This window comes from Piliocolobus tephrosceles, chromosome 4, assembly GCF_002776525.5.
Source record: "Piliocolobus tephrosceles isolate RC106 chromosome 4, ASM277652v3, whole genome shotgun sequence".
In the NCBI taxonomy this organism is placed as follows: Eukaryota; Metazoa; Chordata; class Mammalia; order Primates; family Cercopithecidae; genus Piliocolobus; species Piliocolobus tephrosceles.
The window spans coordinates 129,861,862-129,881,577 of record NC_045437.1 but is presented as its reverse complement, the minus strand read 5'-3'; the positions used below and the strand labels follow the sequence as shown (position 1 = coordinate 129,881,577).

The following is a 19,716-nucleotide window of genomic DNA, read 5'->3' as shown; positions in this document are numbered from 1 at the left end:
TTCAACATCATTTTCAGTCGGTTGCCATAGTACAATTAGAACCATTGCCATAGCACAATCAGACCAAAAGCAGAGACTTCGAGTTAAGGATCCCAGATTGATTTATTCAGATCCTGAATTCAGAAAAAAATCAGACCTGCCCTGATGATAAACAAAGGGTACAGTCCAGGCCGGGCGTGGTGGCTCAAGCCTGCAATCCCAGCACTTTGGGAGGCCGAGATGGGCGGATCACGAGGTCAGGAGATCAAGACCATCCTGGCTAACATGGTGAAACCCCGTCTCCACTAAAAAATACAAAAAACTAGCTGGGCGAGGTGGCGGGTGCCTGTAGTCCCAGCTACTTGGGAGGCTGAGGCAGGAGAATGGCATAAACCCGGGAGGCGGAGCTTGCAGTGAGCAGAGATCTGGCCACTGCACTCCAGCCTAGGCGACAGAGCGAGACTCCGTCTCAAAACAAAAACAAAAACAAACAAACAAAAAAACCACAAAGGGTACAGTTCAAAATATTGCCTGAAGGGGATTCCATGTCACCTCGATTCTAAAGGCTTAACAGCTGAAGAGCTATTGATCAACTAAATAACATTCAAAGAGAAGTGATAGGAGGTCACTTTCTTTTAAAGCCCACAGGAGTGTTTGGGGTAATAAAAGTTTATAATCACTTAAGAATCTACCAAATCCTTCCCCGCTTCCTCCTAATGTATTCTGTTTCTGTCTCTTTCTGTGTCTCTGTCTCTTTTTTTCTGCCTCCATCTCTCTCTGTCCCTCTCTGTCCTCTCTTCTCTCTCTCTGCCTTTCTTGCTTTCTTTGGCTCTGTTTCTGTCTCTCTGGATATCCACTGGCTAGTTGACCTTCCTCTGCAATTCTGTCTTTCCTTCTCTACTCTCTTCCCCACCCCACCTCCTCATCTGCCTTCTTCTCATTTCTTCCATTTATTTTGTTATGTTATGAAAAGCACAGGCCTTGGAATTGCAAATATCTGAGCGTGAGTTCTGGCCCTGGTATATTTTCATTTCGTTTTAGCTGAACACATTTTTTTTTTTTCGTTTTCCTTAGGCTTAATTTAAAATTCAGATGAGTTGAATTCCATGGCATTCTGAAAAAACAAAATTAAGTTATTTGAAATATGGGTAGCTCCCAATTTATTTCTTCAGGAACCCTAAGGAACACTCTTTTTCATTTAAAAGTGGCTTTTCACATTTCCCAATGCATGGTATTTTTATCTGTGGTAGTACACATGGTAATTTTGGTTAGTGTACTTTTATTTTAATAGCAAAGCATTTATTTTAACACGATCTTACAAAAAAATGAAATAAGCATATCAAAACCATGTTTTCATGGATGTAAAATAGTTGCTCTAAACAGTATTAAGTAAACCGATGAATAGATGGTATGCAGTTCTGGCAAAAATAATGAAGGTGTTACTTGAATGATGGCGTAACAGTTTTAGAAAGAGTATTTCTATAGCGTAGGTATTTACATACTCACCATATATCGAGTGGACACCATACACTAGGTCCACACATTATTTTTTATCCTTTTTCTCCCCACCCTCAAAAGTGACTGAGGCTCTGAGTAGTGAATATATTCGCTGAAGGAGACAGAACTGGGATTGAGTCAAGGCTTTGGCCTCAGTTATAAAGTCACACACCTTCGATTCTATTGCAATACCCTCAGAAGTATGTACAGTGCCTGTAGGTGGTGAGTTTGCAAGAAATGACGGATGTTCGTTGGCATAATCATTTATGTAAAATGGATCCTTAAACTCTCATATCAGTCTTACCAGGTAAACATCTCTTTCTTTTATGGGTGATAAGATAGGCATAAAAAGGTTAAGTGGCTTACACCTTATACTGAGGAGTATTTGGGATTATTCCTAAATACTGTCTAATAGTACAGCATCATTAGCATCTTTAACTTCCATTTCTTCTAAGTGCTGGCTGAAGAGACTTGGGTGTCCCACATACAGGGTATGATTATAAAATCATGAGAACAATCTTTAAAGAATTATTTTATGAGCTGTTCATAAAAGGTAGATTTCTCATAATTTTATTGTCCCGTTTTTATAAAAGATACATGTCTTTTAAAAAATTTTAATCGTGTATATTTAAGAAACTCAACATGATGCTTTGATGTATATAGGTATAGTGAGATGCTTACTATAGTCAAGGTAATTAACATATTCATCATCTCACATAGTCTCTCCCCACTTTTTGTGGTAAGAATACCTAAATCTACTCTCTTAGCAAATTTCGAGTATAGAATACAATACTATTAACTATAGCTCTCGTGCTGTACCTTAGCTGTCTGTCCCATCTTGCTTTGATCCAAGCGAGAGTTGGTAAGAAAAATGTATCTGTGGTAGGAAGGATTCTAAGATGGTTCCAAAGATTCCTGGCTCCTGTTTTACACGTACTCTCTCCCACTCATTCAATTCCATACTGTTCTAGGTACTGCTGGGAAGGGGTTTGGCAGATGTACTTAAGGTCCCAAAGCAGTTTACCTTAAGACAGAGGTTAACCTGGATAAGGCTGACTAATCAGGGAAGCCCCTCCAAGGGCTCTTCCTGCAAGAGAGATTTGAAGTGTGACAGGCGAACACTTTAGTTGCTTCCATAACTTGGCTATTACGAGTAGCACTGCGGTGAACATGGGAGCAGAGATTTCTCTTCAACATACTGATTTCAAATCTTTTGGGTAAATACCCAGAAGTGAAATTGCTGGATCATACGGTAATTCTGTTTTTAGTTTTTGAGGAACCTCCATACAGTTTTCCATAGTCACCACTAATTGACATCTCTAATAATAGTGTATGTACAAGGTTTCCCTTTTCTCCACAAGCTCTTAATACTACCCTCAGATGATGCCTGCAAAGTGTATCATCCCTTATGGGTTTGTGTACCAGATTGACTTTTCTGATCTGCTCTTTTCTCTTTTCCTCCTGGACACTGTGCCTGTCATCCAGGAAGCCAATGGGAGGTGGTGTCTGTGGGATGTGACTGTGATGCCTGGACTATGGTCTTGTGTCCTCTAACAGCAATTCCCAACCTTTTGGCATCAGGTACCAGTTCCGTGAAAGACAATTTTTCCAGGGATGTGGGGGGCATGAAGATGGTTTCGGGATGAAACTGTTCCACCTCAGATCATCAGGCATTAGATTCTTGTAAGGAGCGAGCAACCTAGATCCTTGGCATGCACAGTTCACAATAGGGCTCGTGCTCCTATGAGAATCTAATGCCGCCAGTGATCTGACAGGGGGTGGAGCTCAGGTGGCAATGCTCACCTGCTGCTCACCTCCTACTATGCCACCCAGTTCCTAACAGGCCATGGACCAGTACTGTTAGGAACTTGTATGTCATTTGCTTTGTACGTCCACATCCTGGGGTTGCACTGGCATTGTTTCTAATGAACCACAGCAGAAGAAAGAGGGTATTGCAATATAATCGAAGGTGTGTGACTTTATAACTGAGGCCAAAGCCTTGACTCAATCCCAGTTCTACCTCCTTCAGCGGATGTATTCACCACTCAGAGCCTCAGTCACTTTTGAGGGTGGGGAGAAAAAGGATAGAAAATAATGTGTGGACCTAGTGTATGGTGTCCACCCAATATGTGGTGAGTATGGTAGACATACAAAGTAAATGACTGTTAAGGGTTGGGGAACCCCTGTCTTAAAAAGCCAGTCTTCCCTGGGGCAAGCCAGCGATGCTTAACTCAGACAGATTCCCAGATATCTCTGGGTTTGAAATTCCAACTGATACCCACAGTGTAAGTTTTAGGCAGAAATCTGTTGGTAGCTCTAAACAGCTGCTGACACACGGCAAAACCAGGACTGTATGGACCACATTTGAGACAATCAACTATGAAAATGATTCTGCTGTTTTTTAGAATTTTGTTGTGCTGACTCAGTAAGAAGGCCATTCCACGGAAATCAGGTGCACCAAGGGTGTGTTTATTGTTATTTGTTAATGAGCTCTGTGGTTCTGTGACCTTTGGGTTACTCAGCCTCTCCAGGGCATGTGTTAGTGGGTCCTTGAGATTGTTCTAAGGATCGATGCTAATCTGGTTGCTAAGAATCACCTGAGGAGTTTTGAAAAGTAGAGAAGCCTGGTCTCGTTCCTCAGACATGTTGAAAAACAGTTGTAGCCTCAGCTAATGGAAGCAAATAGCTTTGTTTTAGACAGACTTTGTAATGGCTTATCAAAGGAATAGGGAGGTGCATGAAGCTGAGAGCCTGAAAATGGGCTGGACGGGTAGGAAGTCTGGGTCCCAGCCATATGCATATTTTAAAGGCACCTTGTGTGATGCTGATGTTCAGTCAGAATTGAGATTGTTTTGGTGAGGTGGTTTCTGGGGGTAATTTCCAGCTCTGTTGGAATGATACTGATACTACTACTAAGATTGTCCATTTACTCAGCTAAATAATTTATGTGCTATTTGTTAGGTACATTAGCAGCTCCAGAGCAGCTAATAGCTGAAGAATTATAGATTTGGAGCAGTTAGTAATTTTTCCAACATCACACAGCAAGCCAGTGGCAGATCCAGGCCTTAAACTCCGTTCCACCTGACTCTTAATCACTCTGCTACCATTTATTCTTCAGCAGTGTAGGAGCAAGTTCTGGGTAAAAGAGTTTTACAGCACCAGAAACTTCCCCCCTCTGTTCCACCGAGCAGTTACGTAATATGTGGATAGTCCTATACCTGGCAGACAGTCTTATCGTGAGCAACCTGACCTCCTAGCTCCTTTGGTCACAGAATCTGTCTAAGTAAAAGGATCATGTTTTCATTAACAACAACAAAAGCTACTTTACAAGAAACTAATATGGTGGCTCTGAAAGCTCGCGGGTCATTTGCCATGGTAAAGACTCAGGGAAGCTTTCGTGGAGTCATCCCACTTGTAAATTTTCTTCTCCTCTGTTTATTCATGTACAGACTCCCGATTTAATGTTTTCCTCTGCAGGTAGCAAAATGCAGCAGTTTTTCCTAAGGGCTCTAATTGAGGATAATGTTTTCTTCTGCTGTGGTTCATTAGAAGCGTTTGCAGTGTCACCCCAGGAGGTGGACATACAAAGTAAATGACATTGGTCTTCAGTTCTGCCCCGTAGGAAGAGCAACTGGAGGTCCCGGCAACTTAATGACAGCTAATGAGGGCGGAGTGCTCCCCAGGTTGTCCTGGCTGTGCAAAGCAGCCTCCGGGCATTATCACATTTTCCCCGGAGAAGGAGCTGAAGTCTAAGTGTGCCTAAGAACCAGGGATATGCAGGCTTCTGATTCTCTTTCTTTCATCAAATTGCTGCATGACTTTAGACAAATCCCTCAATCTTTCTGGATATTCAGAATTTGTACACGGGTAAAATGAGTTAAAAACACCCTCTGTTGGTGACTTGAGGCTTAGGGAGCCATCATATCTGCAAGTTGTTGGAGAAGAATTATGTGCTTTGCCATATTTGGCTCTATTAACTGTACCCCACTTCCTTGGCACAGTCCGGGACCTTCTTTATATTTTCCCGAGGTGACTTATGTGTTGGGAGGCAGGTGGAAACCTGGTCCATGAAGGACTTATTGCTTTAGATTTCTTAATTTCAGGTTGGGAACAAAAATACAAATCTAGTCTCTGCATTTTGCTGGGTGTTATGTTTTGCAAGTAACAGAGACACAAACTTAGGCTCCAGCTGTGTCTGGCTTTGTCTGTGTGTGAAGGGCAAGGCCTCTTTGTTTTCTGCAGGGAGCCTCTCTTTTCTGCCTTGTTTTTACTCCCAGTTAACAATCTCACAGTGTATTAGGGTTGCACAGAGCCTCCCTCACTGGAGGGAGTGTAACTGTGAGCCATGAATAAAGCCAGCAAATGGGGAAAAATCATGCTGATAGTATTTTACTTATGCCAGCATCACTGCTTCCGTGGACCCACCAGACGCCTGTGGAGATTCCGATGAATCTTCTGAATCAGGGAGGCAGAACTGAAGTTTGTTTGACTCCCTTGAACACAACTCTGTTCGTGATCTGCAGCAGCTCTGCAGAAGTCACCAGCCGTGGCTGGGTTTATCAGCCAGACCCCTGGACTTTGCCCGGGCCTCTGTCTCCCCAGGCCATGCCTGTCTGCAAGCAGCCAAGTCAAACTCCATTTCCGGGGGCTGAAGTAGACCTGTATCTGCCACTGGCTAACAAAGCTTGTCCCTTGAGGACAGAGGTCTTTGAAAATGCAACTAAGCAGAGTGCAGGAAGGCAGATTTAGTCAGTCTAAGTCCCAGTGCCTGATTTTAATTTGATAGTGCCTGCTTTGTTTTCACAGTCAAAGGTCTCTCCTAGTATATCTATTTTTTTTTTTTTTTAATTATACTTTAAGTTCTAGGGTACATGTGCACAACGTGCAGGTTTGTTACATATGTATACATGTGCCATGTTGGTGTGCTGTACCCATCAACTCATCAGCACCCATCAACTCATCATTTACATCAGGTATAACTCCCAATGCCATCCCTCCCCGCTCCCCACAATAGGCCCTGGTATGTGATGTTCCCCTACCCGCGTCCAAGTGATCTTATTGTTCAATTCCCACCTATAAGTGAGAACATGCGGTGTTTGATTTTCTGTTCTCAGCAAACTATCGCAAGTATATCTATTTTTTAACCTCTGAGGATTACTACAGGAACATAGGGCACACAGAAATAAGATGCACCTTATATGTGATTGGATGTGGACTGAAGCACTAACATAACTTTTTGTTCTAGCTCCAATCCCAGTCTCAAGTCAGCTTGACTCCTTTAAACAGTATAGTGGACTATTCTTGTATGTTGCCTGGGTTCAAATCCAAGCTCCACCACTTACTAGCTACATGGGTTCAAGAACTCATTCTGCTTTCTGCAAGCTTTTTTTTTCTTTTTTCTTTTTGAGATGGAGTCTTGCTCTGTTGCCCAGGCTGGAGTGCAGTGGCGCGATCTTGGCTCCGCCTCCTGGGCTCACGCCATTCTCCTGCCTTAGCCTCCTGAGTAGCTGGGACTACAGGTGCCTGCCACCATGCCCAGCTAATTTTTTGTATTTTTAGTAGAGATGGGGTTTCACCATGTTAGCCAGTATGGTCTTGATCTCCTGACCTTGTGATCCACCTGCCTCAGCCTAAGCTTCAGATTTTTAACCAGTAAAAAGGAGATAATAATTGTAGCTGCCTCACAGGGCTTTTGGAGAGATTAAATGAGCACCCACTAGTATCCTATAAATATTAGCTATATCTTATAAATATTATCCTATAAATATTGTGGTTACTGTCAAGAGTATTCAGGGACATTTTAACTAGGTGCCCTGGGGTAGCTTTACAAAGGGAATGGATAGCAGGCATGTTAAGGGATCTGATGGTATCACACCAGGCTGTAAACTCCATGGGGGCCAGGATTGTGCCTTGCTCACTTATTTTCCTATCCTCAGTGCTTGGAACATAGGAGGGACCCATAAATATTTGAAGAATTAATGAGGCAGATGACCTAAGTTCTAGTCCCAGTTTTGCTACTTTTGGTCTTGGGCAAGTTATTTATCTTCTTGGATTCTGAGTTTGTACATTTATGAAATGAGGAGAAACAATCTTTCAGAAATAGCTATGAAACTAGTCAGCTGGTACTGTGTGCTTCCTATGTGCCAGATATTGGCTAGGTATGTCCCAGGGGCTACATTGTCTGATTTTTCACAGCAGCCCTGGGAGGTAAGTGCAATTACTGCTCTGTTTTGTAGCTGGTGTAACTGATATTTAGAGAGGACAATAAATGTATCAGAGTGACAGAGCTACTGAGTACTGGAGATGAGGTTTCCAACCAGTTAGACTGGTCCCATACTCTGTGGATGCTCTGTGCCTCATACAGACTCTGGAATAAAGCAGCAACTCAAAATGTAGCCTCTGCTACTGCTTTTGTTATTAGTAAGATTTTTTTTTTCCTGTGACACTTGGCCCAAGGGAAACGTTCAGTCAGTCTAGTCATCTCTACACTTATAACAATATGGCCATACTTGAAAAAGCCCAGTCAGAACTCAGAGGCTGAGATTTCTCTGTGTGCTTGACACCCTGGCCAGCATACTGATTTGAAAACTGAAGCAAACACGTCTTCAGAATGATTTTAGTTGGGCACTTCCTAGTAATTTCCACAGGCAGCCAACCAGGAAGGCAAGAGAAAGAGTAGGCTGACACTTCTGGGGAGCTCTGAGTGATCTGGCAAGATGGGGATAAAACATCGTAAAGGCAGATGCCTGAGCCAGACCCTGCCTCCCTGATACGTGATGGCAAATTATAAAGTTGGGGTAAAGCTTGAGAGGGATAGGATCTTTGAGGTCATCTAATCCCAGTGAGGAAAGGGGACCAGAGTGACAAGGATATTCAGAGCTATGGAAGGGGTGGCGATGAAGGGTCACTGATGAAGGGACTGCATGAACAACCCCTAACATGGGCACCCATGGTTTGTGCCAGGCCAGCATCCACTCCTCCATTTTTTGGTGACAGTTATCTTGGTTTGGAGAACCACCCACACAAGTTAAATATGTTGACCTGAAGCTGATGCTCTCCTTATTGCACTGTGCTACCACTGCTCAAGGCTGCCCTACCCGCTTATTAATAGATAAATCCTGCTAGCCAGTCCACGCAAGAGTTCCTACACTTGCTTCCCACAGCTGCATTGGGAAATCCAAGGATGGAAGATGGAGCCTGAATTTCTCTGGTCTTCCAGCAAAGTCACATAATACAAGTACTTTTCTCTCGTGGTAGCATTGTGGGGCTTGTTCAGCTAAGATACCAAGTATTGAAGCAACGGGAGAACAATCAGAGAATTACACAGGAGGTGTGCCTAGCTGGTCATACGTTCCTGTCATTAATGTCAGTATCCCCAACCTGGCCCCAGCAGTGACTACGTTGTTTTTTATAATCAGCAAAAAGCTACAAAACACCATTAGTGAAAGCCAAGTATTTTTCAAAACAATCCTCTAGAGGATATACTTATTGAAGCATTGTATGTAAAAGGAAAAGATTTAAATCAACATAAACATTCATCTATAAGGAGCTGGTTACATAAATTTTGGTGCATTTCTACTATACAATATTATGTGGCCATTAAGAAGAATAAGTAATGGTTTTGTATACTAATATAACACAATCTCTAAGAAGTAACAGGTGAATAAAACCACCTACAGAGACTGGTGTATCACTTAGGTTATAAAAAAATAAGGGGCATCCACATGTGTATTTGTATGGATATAGACTCTCACTGGAAGGTATACACATACAAAGTGGTTGCTTTAGGGGAGGAAAGTGGAGAGGCTGTAGGCAGGCTCTACAGAAAGCTTTTCAGTAAATATTCATAATGCATTAAACATGCTTTTTACCATGTCCATGTATTATCTATTTAAAATAAACACATAAGTAATTTTAAAGCCATAATAAATAGTTCTTTATAAAGTATAAAACGTCACTTGGAAACAGCATCTGAACTTTCCTCCATCTCTCAATCCCAATGAGGAGGCAGCATTTAAAAGCATTTTATTTTCTCCCACAGTGGAGACCACAGCTCCAAGGCTGGAAGAAAGACTGTTCCAATCCTACAATATCCTTCCTTAAGAGATTTGATGGCACAAAGTGAGAGGAAGAAATTGTCCAAACTCCTACTCATTCAGTATTTCTTCAAAAACTCATAATAGAGCAAAGAAGAGGCTGAAAGTCAGTGTCTCCCCTCTTTTTTAAGTATCTGGGATGCAGAAGCATCCAACTCTATGTCCACAAGCCCACTTGATTGTCAACTGGGAAGTTATGGACCACAGGATGTCACATCCAGAGAGAATCAGCTCTGGGCAAGACAATCCACTGTGGTGTGAATAACTTCTACTCACTCATAATCACTTTTATCCAAAAAGATTTACTTATTTTAAATTACAGATATGTTATAAAAACATATACACATAGTAAGGGCATATTCTGAAAAGTTATTGCTAATAGGGGTACATTGTCAAAATATTTAGAAGACCACTTTTCGGCTAATTCCAGAGAGGCAAAAAGGCACAGTGGCAATAACACCACTGTTAAAGTCAGGTGGATTTGTGTCTAAATCCCAGCTCTGTTCCTTGTTAGCTGTGCTACCCTGAGTAAGTGACTCTGCTTCTCTATGTCTAATTCATCACTTATAAAAATGGGATAATAGTAGTAGGCATCTTAAGAGTGACCACGGTGAAGACAGAATGGAATAAAGCCTGTGCGGTATTGAAGCAAAGGGAGAATGATCGGAGAATTACATAGGAGGTGTGCAGAATCTGGTTATGTGTTCCTGTTATTAATGTCACTATCCCTAACCGGGCCCTAGCAGTGACTTCATGGTTTTTATATAACCAGAAAAAGGCTACTAAACAACACCAGTGAAAGCCAAGTACTTTTCGAAACAATTCTGTAGAGGATATACTTATTCCTGCATTGTATATACAAGGAAAAGATTTAAATCAACCTAAATATTCAGAATGGCTCCCGCTGATTCCTACCCCCTAAGATTTACACCCTTGTGTCTTCCCCTGGCCTTGAGCAGATATAGTGACTTACATCAGTGAACATATTAGGCAAAGGTGATGGGACGTCACTTCTATAATTAGGTTACAAAAGATTGTGACTTTCCTCTTGCTAACTATCTCTCTTACTCTTTTTGTGTATATGCCCTAAAAGAGAGGGCAAGCTGGCAAGGAACTGAGGGAAGTCTCTGGAAAATGGCTGGTGAGGAACTGAGATGCTCTGTGAAACAGCCTTGGAGGAACTGAGTGTGCCTAATCACCACATCAGTAAGCTTGGAAGTGGATCCTTCCCTAGTCAAGCCTTCAGGTGAGTCTGCGGTCTTGGCTAATACCTTGATTGTGTCCTTGTAAGAAACCCTTGAGACAGAGAACTCAGGTAAGTTGCTCAAAGATGCCTGACCCATAGAAACTGTAAAATAGTATGCATTATTCTTTTAAGGCATTTAATTTGGGGGATAATTTGATATTCATCAATAGACAAGGTAGCCTGCAAGTACTTAACAATGGATCTGTATAAAAGCTCATTAAAAGCTGTGGTATGGAATATTACATAGCCGATGTATGGCTATGTCCTTATCTCATAGCCATGGCAGACATCACTGATCACAAAATATTTTCTCCTGGTGAATCCAGATGCAGTCTCAGAATATTAACACTAAAGTCCAGGAAGTTATCAACTCTTCAAATAAAACTAATCCTGATCTAGTCAGTATTTATCATCTCTTTACTCTAACATGTAATGTTCCTTTAATGGGAGACAAATTCTTTCCTTCATGGTGAGAGATAGTACTACAAATTATTAGAACAAATCTTTGATTGTATACAAAATATAAATGACTGACATTTCATTTCAAGAATATATTTTCCTCTAGAGGAGGGCAAGAGAGATTGAGAGTACTGGAAACCTTAGGAGAATGGAAGACATAAGCCCAGAAGTAGAAGCTGGGAGCATGGAAGCTCACCTTATCTCTCTTTTTAAACTGTGATTTAGCCTTTTAGTAGGGTTGCCATATAAATATATATATATTTTGGTGATTTCATAGAACATAATTTATTCTTTTTTATGCAATAGCATTATTTAATCACAATACTAACAATGTATTTGTTTCAGAAATGCAGGCAGTTGAGATTAACCATATACAAAACTATAAGGTAGTATGTTGAGACTTAAACATCTAGAAAATGGTTTCCAGACTTAAAAATAGTTGTTAAGTCTTCTTTGATCATACTAAAAACTTCACTTCTATCTGTGCATCTCATTGGCGTTATTTCCAGGAACATTTTTTCCCCCTTTACTCCAGTGTACTGTGTAATAACTGGATTCCCAAACTGAACACTCCTGAAACGTTTTCTACTCAACCACAACAATATTTATTCTTAATTTCAATAGATACTTTTAGATTCCAGCAATTGTTTAGAATTCATGATCTACTCAGGACCATAAATTGTGATGGCATCATTAAAGTGACTACAGATTTTACTGCACTACATTCTAGGGAGGCTTTTTCCTTTGATTTCATAGTAAATGTGTCACATGTGTTGTATTTATCCAAATTCAATGCATAAAAGTAATAGCATGTTTATATCTTAAGGGCTGCCATTTTGAACAAATGAAGGAATGGAGGGGAAGTTGCTATGAAAATGAAATTGTCTAAGGAGTAAACTGTTTTGAAATAGGGAACATTTCCTTCAACTCAGTATGAAATGTGTTCTTTGCCCAGTACAATAATAGTGTGGGCTATTTAAATAATGTACTTTTGGTATTTATGTGCTTCATTTTGTTGATTAAAGCAGAGAGATCTCTTGAAAATAGGAAGAAATCCAGGTGAATGATCACAAGGAATTGCCCTTTAGGTCCATAACATGCATATGAAATACCTGGGGATGTTGAGAAAATGTGTATTTGGACTCAGTAGGCCGGTCTGGGTGAGGCCTAGAATTCTGCATTTCTAAGGAGGTAGTAGATGCTGTGGGTGCTGCTGGTCTGCAGATCTCACTTTGAATTGCCAAATAGAAATCTCCCTTTTTCCTTGGGGATGTTTGAAAGATTTTTAGGTCAATGTTGCTCTATGTCCAGGAGCCTGTGGCATTGCTGGTTTGTGATGGGTACAGGGTATCTGTTCAGTTAGCTCTTTTGCTGGGCACAGAATTGCAGACAGACATTAAGTGAGTTAGGGAAATTGAAAACCACCCTTGCTGCTCTGGGAAGGATGACAAGAATTCAAGAAACTTAGGTAAGATCCTGAATGATATGATAGAAAACATCTTTGGAAATAGAAAAGGCAAATAAATATTGTTTATGGAAAGAGAGAAATATTTCATTTTTCAGTGTGTTTTGGAGCAACTCAAACTGGCACAACATAACAGGACCCATACATTTTGCAATCTATAGGATTCAGTATAAAGTCACATATCCAAATTTATTCCTACTTTAATTTTCATAATCGTACAGCAACCTATCTTGTTTAAAAATAGAAGTAAAATATAAAAATAAGTCAAATGCTGGCCATAAAAATAGGTAGACCTTGAGGCTGGGGTTGAGTGGTTTATGTTAAAGATAAACTCTTGACTAACAAGGATGATCCACTTACTCCAACCTGCTCCTTATACAATACTTTCTGAGGCAGAATTAATTTTTGCCTTAGAATAGTAGAGTAACACCTAAAATTGTATGGTTCTATATTTCAATTGTTGTGGGATGGAAAGTATGATATACAAAAGAGATACTGGGGGTTGAGTAAGAAGACTGAGAAGATAACAGATTCCCTAGAATGTCAGTTTTTAGGAAGTTTCTTGAAAATCTTTTCCTTTCAGGAAATATTTTCTGTATAATTTATTCACTCTTTCACCCAAAAAATGTTGAAATGCAGTAATGTAAATATATTAAGCACTTGCCACATATTGGTCAGTAACAGCAACAACCACCAGAACTGGCTCCTGCCCACAGGGAGTTTACAGTCTAGACAAGGCACAGATAGACACTGCTGAAGTAAACACTAAAACAAATCTAATGGTTGTCTGCAATAACAGCAGTTTTCTTATTGTTCTGTGACAACTCGATATAAAAATGTGGAATCAGCAAAGGTCACATTTATTGCACGTTGTCCCCATTTTCTTCCTCCATACACATACACACACACACACACACACACACACACACACACACACTATAGGAGCCCAGCCTCACAGGCATATTTGAGCCCCCAGAAAGGATCATGTAGTATCAATATTCTAGTCCTCTGTGGTTCTTCCCTCCTGTCCCTGCCCTAGCAATGACTCTTCAAGGAGCTTACTAAAGAGACAACAGTATGTGCAGAGAAAGATCTCTGTGCACAGGTATGCTTTCATATAATTAAAAATAGTGACGATATAGCTAAGAATGACAGGTATAGTTTAAAAGAGGATTGAGTAAACAAATTATCATTAATTTCTGAGATGCAATACTAATCAATGGTAAAAAATGATGCGTATGTATACACACACACACAAATTACAAAGGAAATATGTCTATAATATTGAGTTCACAAAGCAGGTTTGAGAATAGCTTGTATAAAAGGATCTCACTATGTAACACTGTATTCATGTGTGTTATGTGTTTATACATAACAGGTATTTCCATTATATAGAGGTATATACACACATATATTGCAAATTACATGTACACATGTAAGTTGTATACCTCCAGGGGGACTTTTTTTTAATTCAAAGGAAATTTTTTATTTTTATTTTCTTCCATAAGTTATTGGGGTACACTTTGGTTACATAAGTTCTTTAGTGATGATTTGTAAAATTTTGGTGCACCCATCATCCAAGCAGTATACACTGCACCATATTTGTAGTCTTTTATCCCTCACCCTCCTTCCACTCTTCACCCCAAGTCCCCAAAGTCCACTGTATGATTCTTATGCCTTTGTGTCCTCATAGCTTAGCTCCCACATATCAGTGAGAACATAGAATGTTTGTTTTCCAATTCCTGAGTTACTTCACTTAGAATAATAATCTCCAATGTCATCCAGGTCACTGCAAATGCCATTAATTCATTCCTTTTTATAGCTGAGTAGTATTCCATCATATATATATATATATATATATACACACACACATATGTATACACACACATATATACACACATATATATACACACACATATATATATACACACACACACACACACACACCCACCACCCACCACAGTTTCTTTATCCACTCATTGATTGATGGGCATTTGGGCTGGTTCCATGATTTTGCAATTGCAAATTGTGCTGCTATAAACATGTGTGTGCAAGTATCGTTTTCATATAATGACTTCTTTTCCTGTGGGTAGATACCCAGTAGTGGGATCGCTGGACCAAATGGTAGTTCTACTTTTAGTTCTTTAAGGAATCTCCACACTATTTTCCATAGTGGTTGTACTAGTTCACATTCCCACCAGCGGTGTAGAAGTGTTCCCTGTTCACTGCATCCAAGCCAACATTTACCGTTTTTTGATTCATTCTTGCAGGAGGACTTCCCTCTATGCATATACACACATCCTGTGTCCCACTTATCAACGTGGCTCATCAGGGAACTGAAATTGAGGAAAATAATAATAGCTAATCCACCTTGGCCAGGTAGCATATTTGTACGATAGCTGGAAGCTTCGAAGCCCAAGTGGTCTGGATCTTTGAGGCAGATCAATAAAAGACAGATTTTGGGATAGGAAAGTCTTTCTGAAACTCTTGAATTACTTCCTATAAATGACCAAATATAATGCCATACACAGCTCACAGGAGACTCTTAAAATTGAATGGTGAGATCTTGCGAAATGATCTTCTTTTGGCTGCACAAAGCAATTGCCTATACTTGAATGGTGGTAAGCAATGCTTGAGACAACGAATTTGAGAGTCATTTTTAATAGAATGAACTCCTGCAGGTAATTTTCAGGCAACACCTCAAATTCTTTAGCTGAAAAACTAATTTTTAGCTTTTGTTTTCCTGTTGATGTGTTTTTCAGGCAGGTGGAGGATTTTTCTTTAGCATTCGGTATCTGCAGAGTTATGCACATCTTTGTGAAGAGCCCAGACAAATTAGAAAGTCAAATTAGCAATGCATATTTAATACTATTTTGTAGTTGTTGTTTTTAAGTTGGCAGTGATGTTTACTCTTTGAGGGGGAGTTTATAATTATGCAAATTGGAGAAACAGTCTGCATATGGTATAATGATAATGCCTTGGGTTTTATATCTAGAGTCTTTCTTTCATTTTACCCATGACTAGAGGGGAGGTTAGCCAAGTCTGGTGCCTGCTTTCTCTGCCATGATGGAGTATATGAGGTCTTGGAATTGAATAACTTTATAAGCTTTCTTCTTAGAGGAAATACTGTTGAGATTTTCATAGTATCATCTTATAGTAGACACTATTGATTGCCTTTACAATTACTACTCATTCTTCCTTTATTCTTTCTAATAAGATTTTAATTTTGTTTATATATCCACTTTTCTCCACACAACCATGTAGTTCAGGGAATGTAAGTCCCATTCTTAACACCAAGAAGGGACTAGCAATTAGTCTAAACCAATCACGGTGGTTCCATTTGCTTTGCTAAGGACTGGTTTAGGCAAGGGTGTGTAACATATTTCTGGCCAATAAATGTGAGAGGAAGTTTGTTGGATACTGATGAGACAGCCCATTGAAGAAGTCATAATCCAAGTCTTGGTAACATTACTGATTTACTCCATTGGCAATCTATGGACCTCTCTTATCTTAGGACTTCTTACGAGGGCCAAAAACTTTTTTCTTTTTATTAAGCCACCTTGAATCTGTACTCTCTGTGATTTGCAGCCAATAGCACATCTTAAGTGATATATACTTTGACAGGTCCTATGTTGTCTGGGGAATATATACAATGGAGAAAGTTTAAGCCATCTACTTGGCAACTGACATACCAGATCAGTTAATGTTTATTTTACTGGCTTGGAGGAAGAAATAGCGGTGGTGTTTGTTTGTTTGTTTGTTTGTTTTTAAATTTAGACTCAGAGGGTACATGTGCAAGTTTGTTTCATGGGTATATTGAGTGGTGCTGAGGTGTGGGCTTCTAATGACCCCATTGCTTAAGAAGTAAACATAGTACCTGATAGGTAGTTTTTCAAGTCTTGCTCCTCTTTCTCCTTCCCTCCTTTTTGAATTCCCAGTGTTAATTGTTCTCATCTTTGTGTCCATGTGTAAGAAATAGTAGTTTCTCATCTTGGCAGTGGAAAGGAGTTCATATCTCCACTGAATGAGATGAATAATAGGAAAAACTACTCACCCTTCACACTGTTGCTTTCATTGAAACAAATGTCACCAGTCAGTTCTGATTCTCTTGTCAAAGGAAGCCTGCATGACACAGGAGAGAAAAGAAATACAAAATATACAATCTCATTTCAGTATCAGCAATAATCCAGTATTTTGCCCTTTTCTCTTTAACTGGATGGCTTTAGCTTTAGACACACTTTACAGAGCAAGTGGAATAGATTCCCAGGGAGTCGTCTCAGTAGAAACATTTTATTCCTACCAGGGAATCAGGTCTGCTACTTTATCTTCCACCATAGAGAATGCAAATTATGTTCCCAGAGATCCTCAGCTAAATGCCTAATTGTTCCATGAAATGTGTGCTGGTCCAGCCCCTCAGTGCATTTCATCTTTTTTGTCACATTGACTGGTTTCAGAATGGGCACAGGATTTCAGACCAATGAAAGTCAATTCTGAAACTTGTGTTGAAAATGTAGTAGAAGGTCTCTTTCTACTATACTTGCAATGATGAAGATGGAGACCTAGAGCTCCTGGAAGCCAACATGGGAAATCAACACTGCAGTTTTGAGCGAGATATACCTAGCTTTGATGTTATTTGGACCCCCAGATTTAACTATGATTGAACTTTTCAGTTGTGTGAACCAACACATACCCTTCTCTGCTTAGGCTAGTTTTTGTTTTTCTCTTAAGCCATTGGGTTTTCTGTTTTTCTTATTAAAAAAAAATCCTAATATAGAAAACAAGGCAGATATGATAATTTTCACTTCATAGAGTATGAAATAGAAGCTCAGAGAGAGGTCAGGGTGGGAAAATTCAAGACTCCTATTCAAGGGCTCCTTCTATTCCATTCTACTGCCTGACTCATTCAGTAATTCATTACAGTAACATGGAAAGAGTTGACACACTCATTGCTAGCTTTACTGACTTTAAACATTTCTGCTTTGGAGACAATAAAGTTGTCTTCCACAAGGCTACCAAGTGAGATAATCTATATTATTTTAGCAAGGTAAAGATTATTCACACCATATGCACACACACATACTCTACAAAAGGCCATGGTAGGTACTTTAGATTTGGGCAGAAGATCTCCCTATAGGGTCTGTCCAAGATGCAACTTGGTTCCTGTTGAAACCCTCACTCTCCAGGGGACATCTGAGCGAAGTCAGTGGACAGCCTCGGCCTCCTCAGTCTTGTCCTGATTTTGGTCATCTGCACGCCAGCTCTCTGGTGGCCTGTGACTAATCACAAACAAACTCTCCACCCAGCTGACTGACCTGCCCAGGGCCCAGTTCATTCTCAGTGAGTCACTAAACAGAGGTCACAAAGAGAAAGTCCATAGCCCAAATCCTGCTCCTTGATGGGTTTTGACACAGACACAGACACACACACAGACACGCGCGCACACACACGCGCGTTATTTGAACTACATTCACACATTGAAAATTTTTACTTAAGAAGGTTAGATTTCAGCTTCACATTAAAAAAATTCCAAAAAGCTGTCAACATTATTTGCATTCCCACGCAATGACACAAGCTGAATCTGAGTGGTGTCTACAGGGTTCAGGCAGGGCACATTTACTTCATTCACCTTATTTCCTCACCTGTCCTCCTTTACTTATTTCTGCCACATACTTGGCTGTGTTTTCAACCCCTGCCCTAACCTTCCTACACCCTGTTATTGTTGGCTAAGCTAACTGAGATGCCACCTTGCCCTCCAGTGGCCGTGTCCAGAAGCAGCCTGGGTCCAGCCAGGTTTCCACCTCAGCCTCCAGTCCCTCCATAAATAAAATGGCACCACTGTGTGACTTTTTAATTTTCACTCATCCTTGTTAAATCTTCCAAGTTTTCTGTAGAAAGTAGTAATTATCTATTTAAATCAGAAAAATAAGTTAATAAATGCTCTTGTGAAAATAAAACTTCCCTGTGTCCTGTGTGGGGGGCAGGAATTTGGGGAGGCTGTATGGTGGAATCAGCTAGGCACTGGAGGAGGTGTCAGAAGATTGGGATACTCTGTGATCTTTTATACATTATTTCTGTCTAATGACCTTGGTTTCCCTGTCAAATAAGGAAGCCAGGTGTGCTAGATCAGAAGTTATAAACTGGTGGCCCCACAGACCATATCCAGCTAATAGATGGTATTATTTCCCCTTATTAATTAGATGCCAACAGCTAAAAAGAATGCTTCAATTAACAATCCAGATTACAGACTTCTTGGAACTGTCTAGCAACAATCAACAATGGTCCAGTGATGGTTAGATGGGATAAAGTGTTGCCCCAGTTCTCACCCACTTCCTAGAGGTAATACATTCACCTTCACCACCTGTTTTATTTGTTACATTTCCCCCTGCCATTATAGGCATTTGCTCTTCCTACTCTCCAGTGAGATGACCTCTAGAAACCCTTTAGCCCTCATTGTCTGAGTGGAGGCTGGTGCTCTGAGGGTTAGAGACAGACAGTCTGGAGAAGAGGAAAATGTTCTGAGCAAAAAGCTCACCCTGGGACGTTCCAGTAAACCTTAATGAATTGCTCCTCCTCCCTACTTGGCCAAGAGTTGGAACAGCAAGATGCCTAGGCCTTTATGAAGGTCCCACTACATGGTTAAACCTAAAAAGGCAACAGCGGGTTTTGAAAGTAGAAATATTCTTCCGTTGGGGTTGCTAGCTGATTCTCTAAGTAATTTGCAATTCAAGTGTCTCTTTGTTTTGTATGAAAATTTGCTGCTATCTGGAAAGTGGGGAAGAGCTAAATTGCATCCTGCTGGTTTTACTTTGGCTGTATCAAAAAAGAAACTGTTAATCTGGTTCCATAATTAACTTTCCTATTCTAAAAAGGCCCTGGGAGAGAGTCCAGAGGGTGGCTGTCAACTCGCTGCCTCTCTTCTCAATAACTCCTTTCAATAGGATGCCCTGAAAGGAGAATGATTCCAGGTGGGGATT

General features: G+C 40.4%; 1 protein-coding gene across 5 annotated transcripts in view; it reads right to left on the bottom strand.

Moving 5' to 3' along the window:
- Nucleotides 1-19,716, bottom strand: part of ATP10B (ATPase phospholipid transporting 10B (putative)) — a 271,561-nt gene that overhangs the window by 200,084 nt on the left and 51,761 nt on the right. For 4 of the 5 annotated variants that reach the window (XM_023218870.2, XM_031935482.1, XM_031935484.1 and 1 more), the window contains exon 2: nt 16,620-16,864. The gene's annotated coding sequence lies outside the window, so the exon portion shown is untranslated. The remainder of the gene's footprint in view (nt 1-16,619; nt 16,865-19,716) is intronic. The other variant, XM_031935483.1, reaches the window with a different exon arrangement.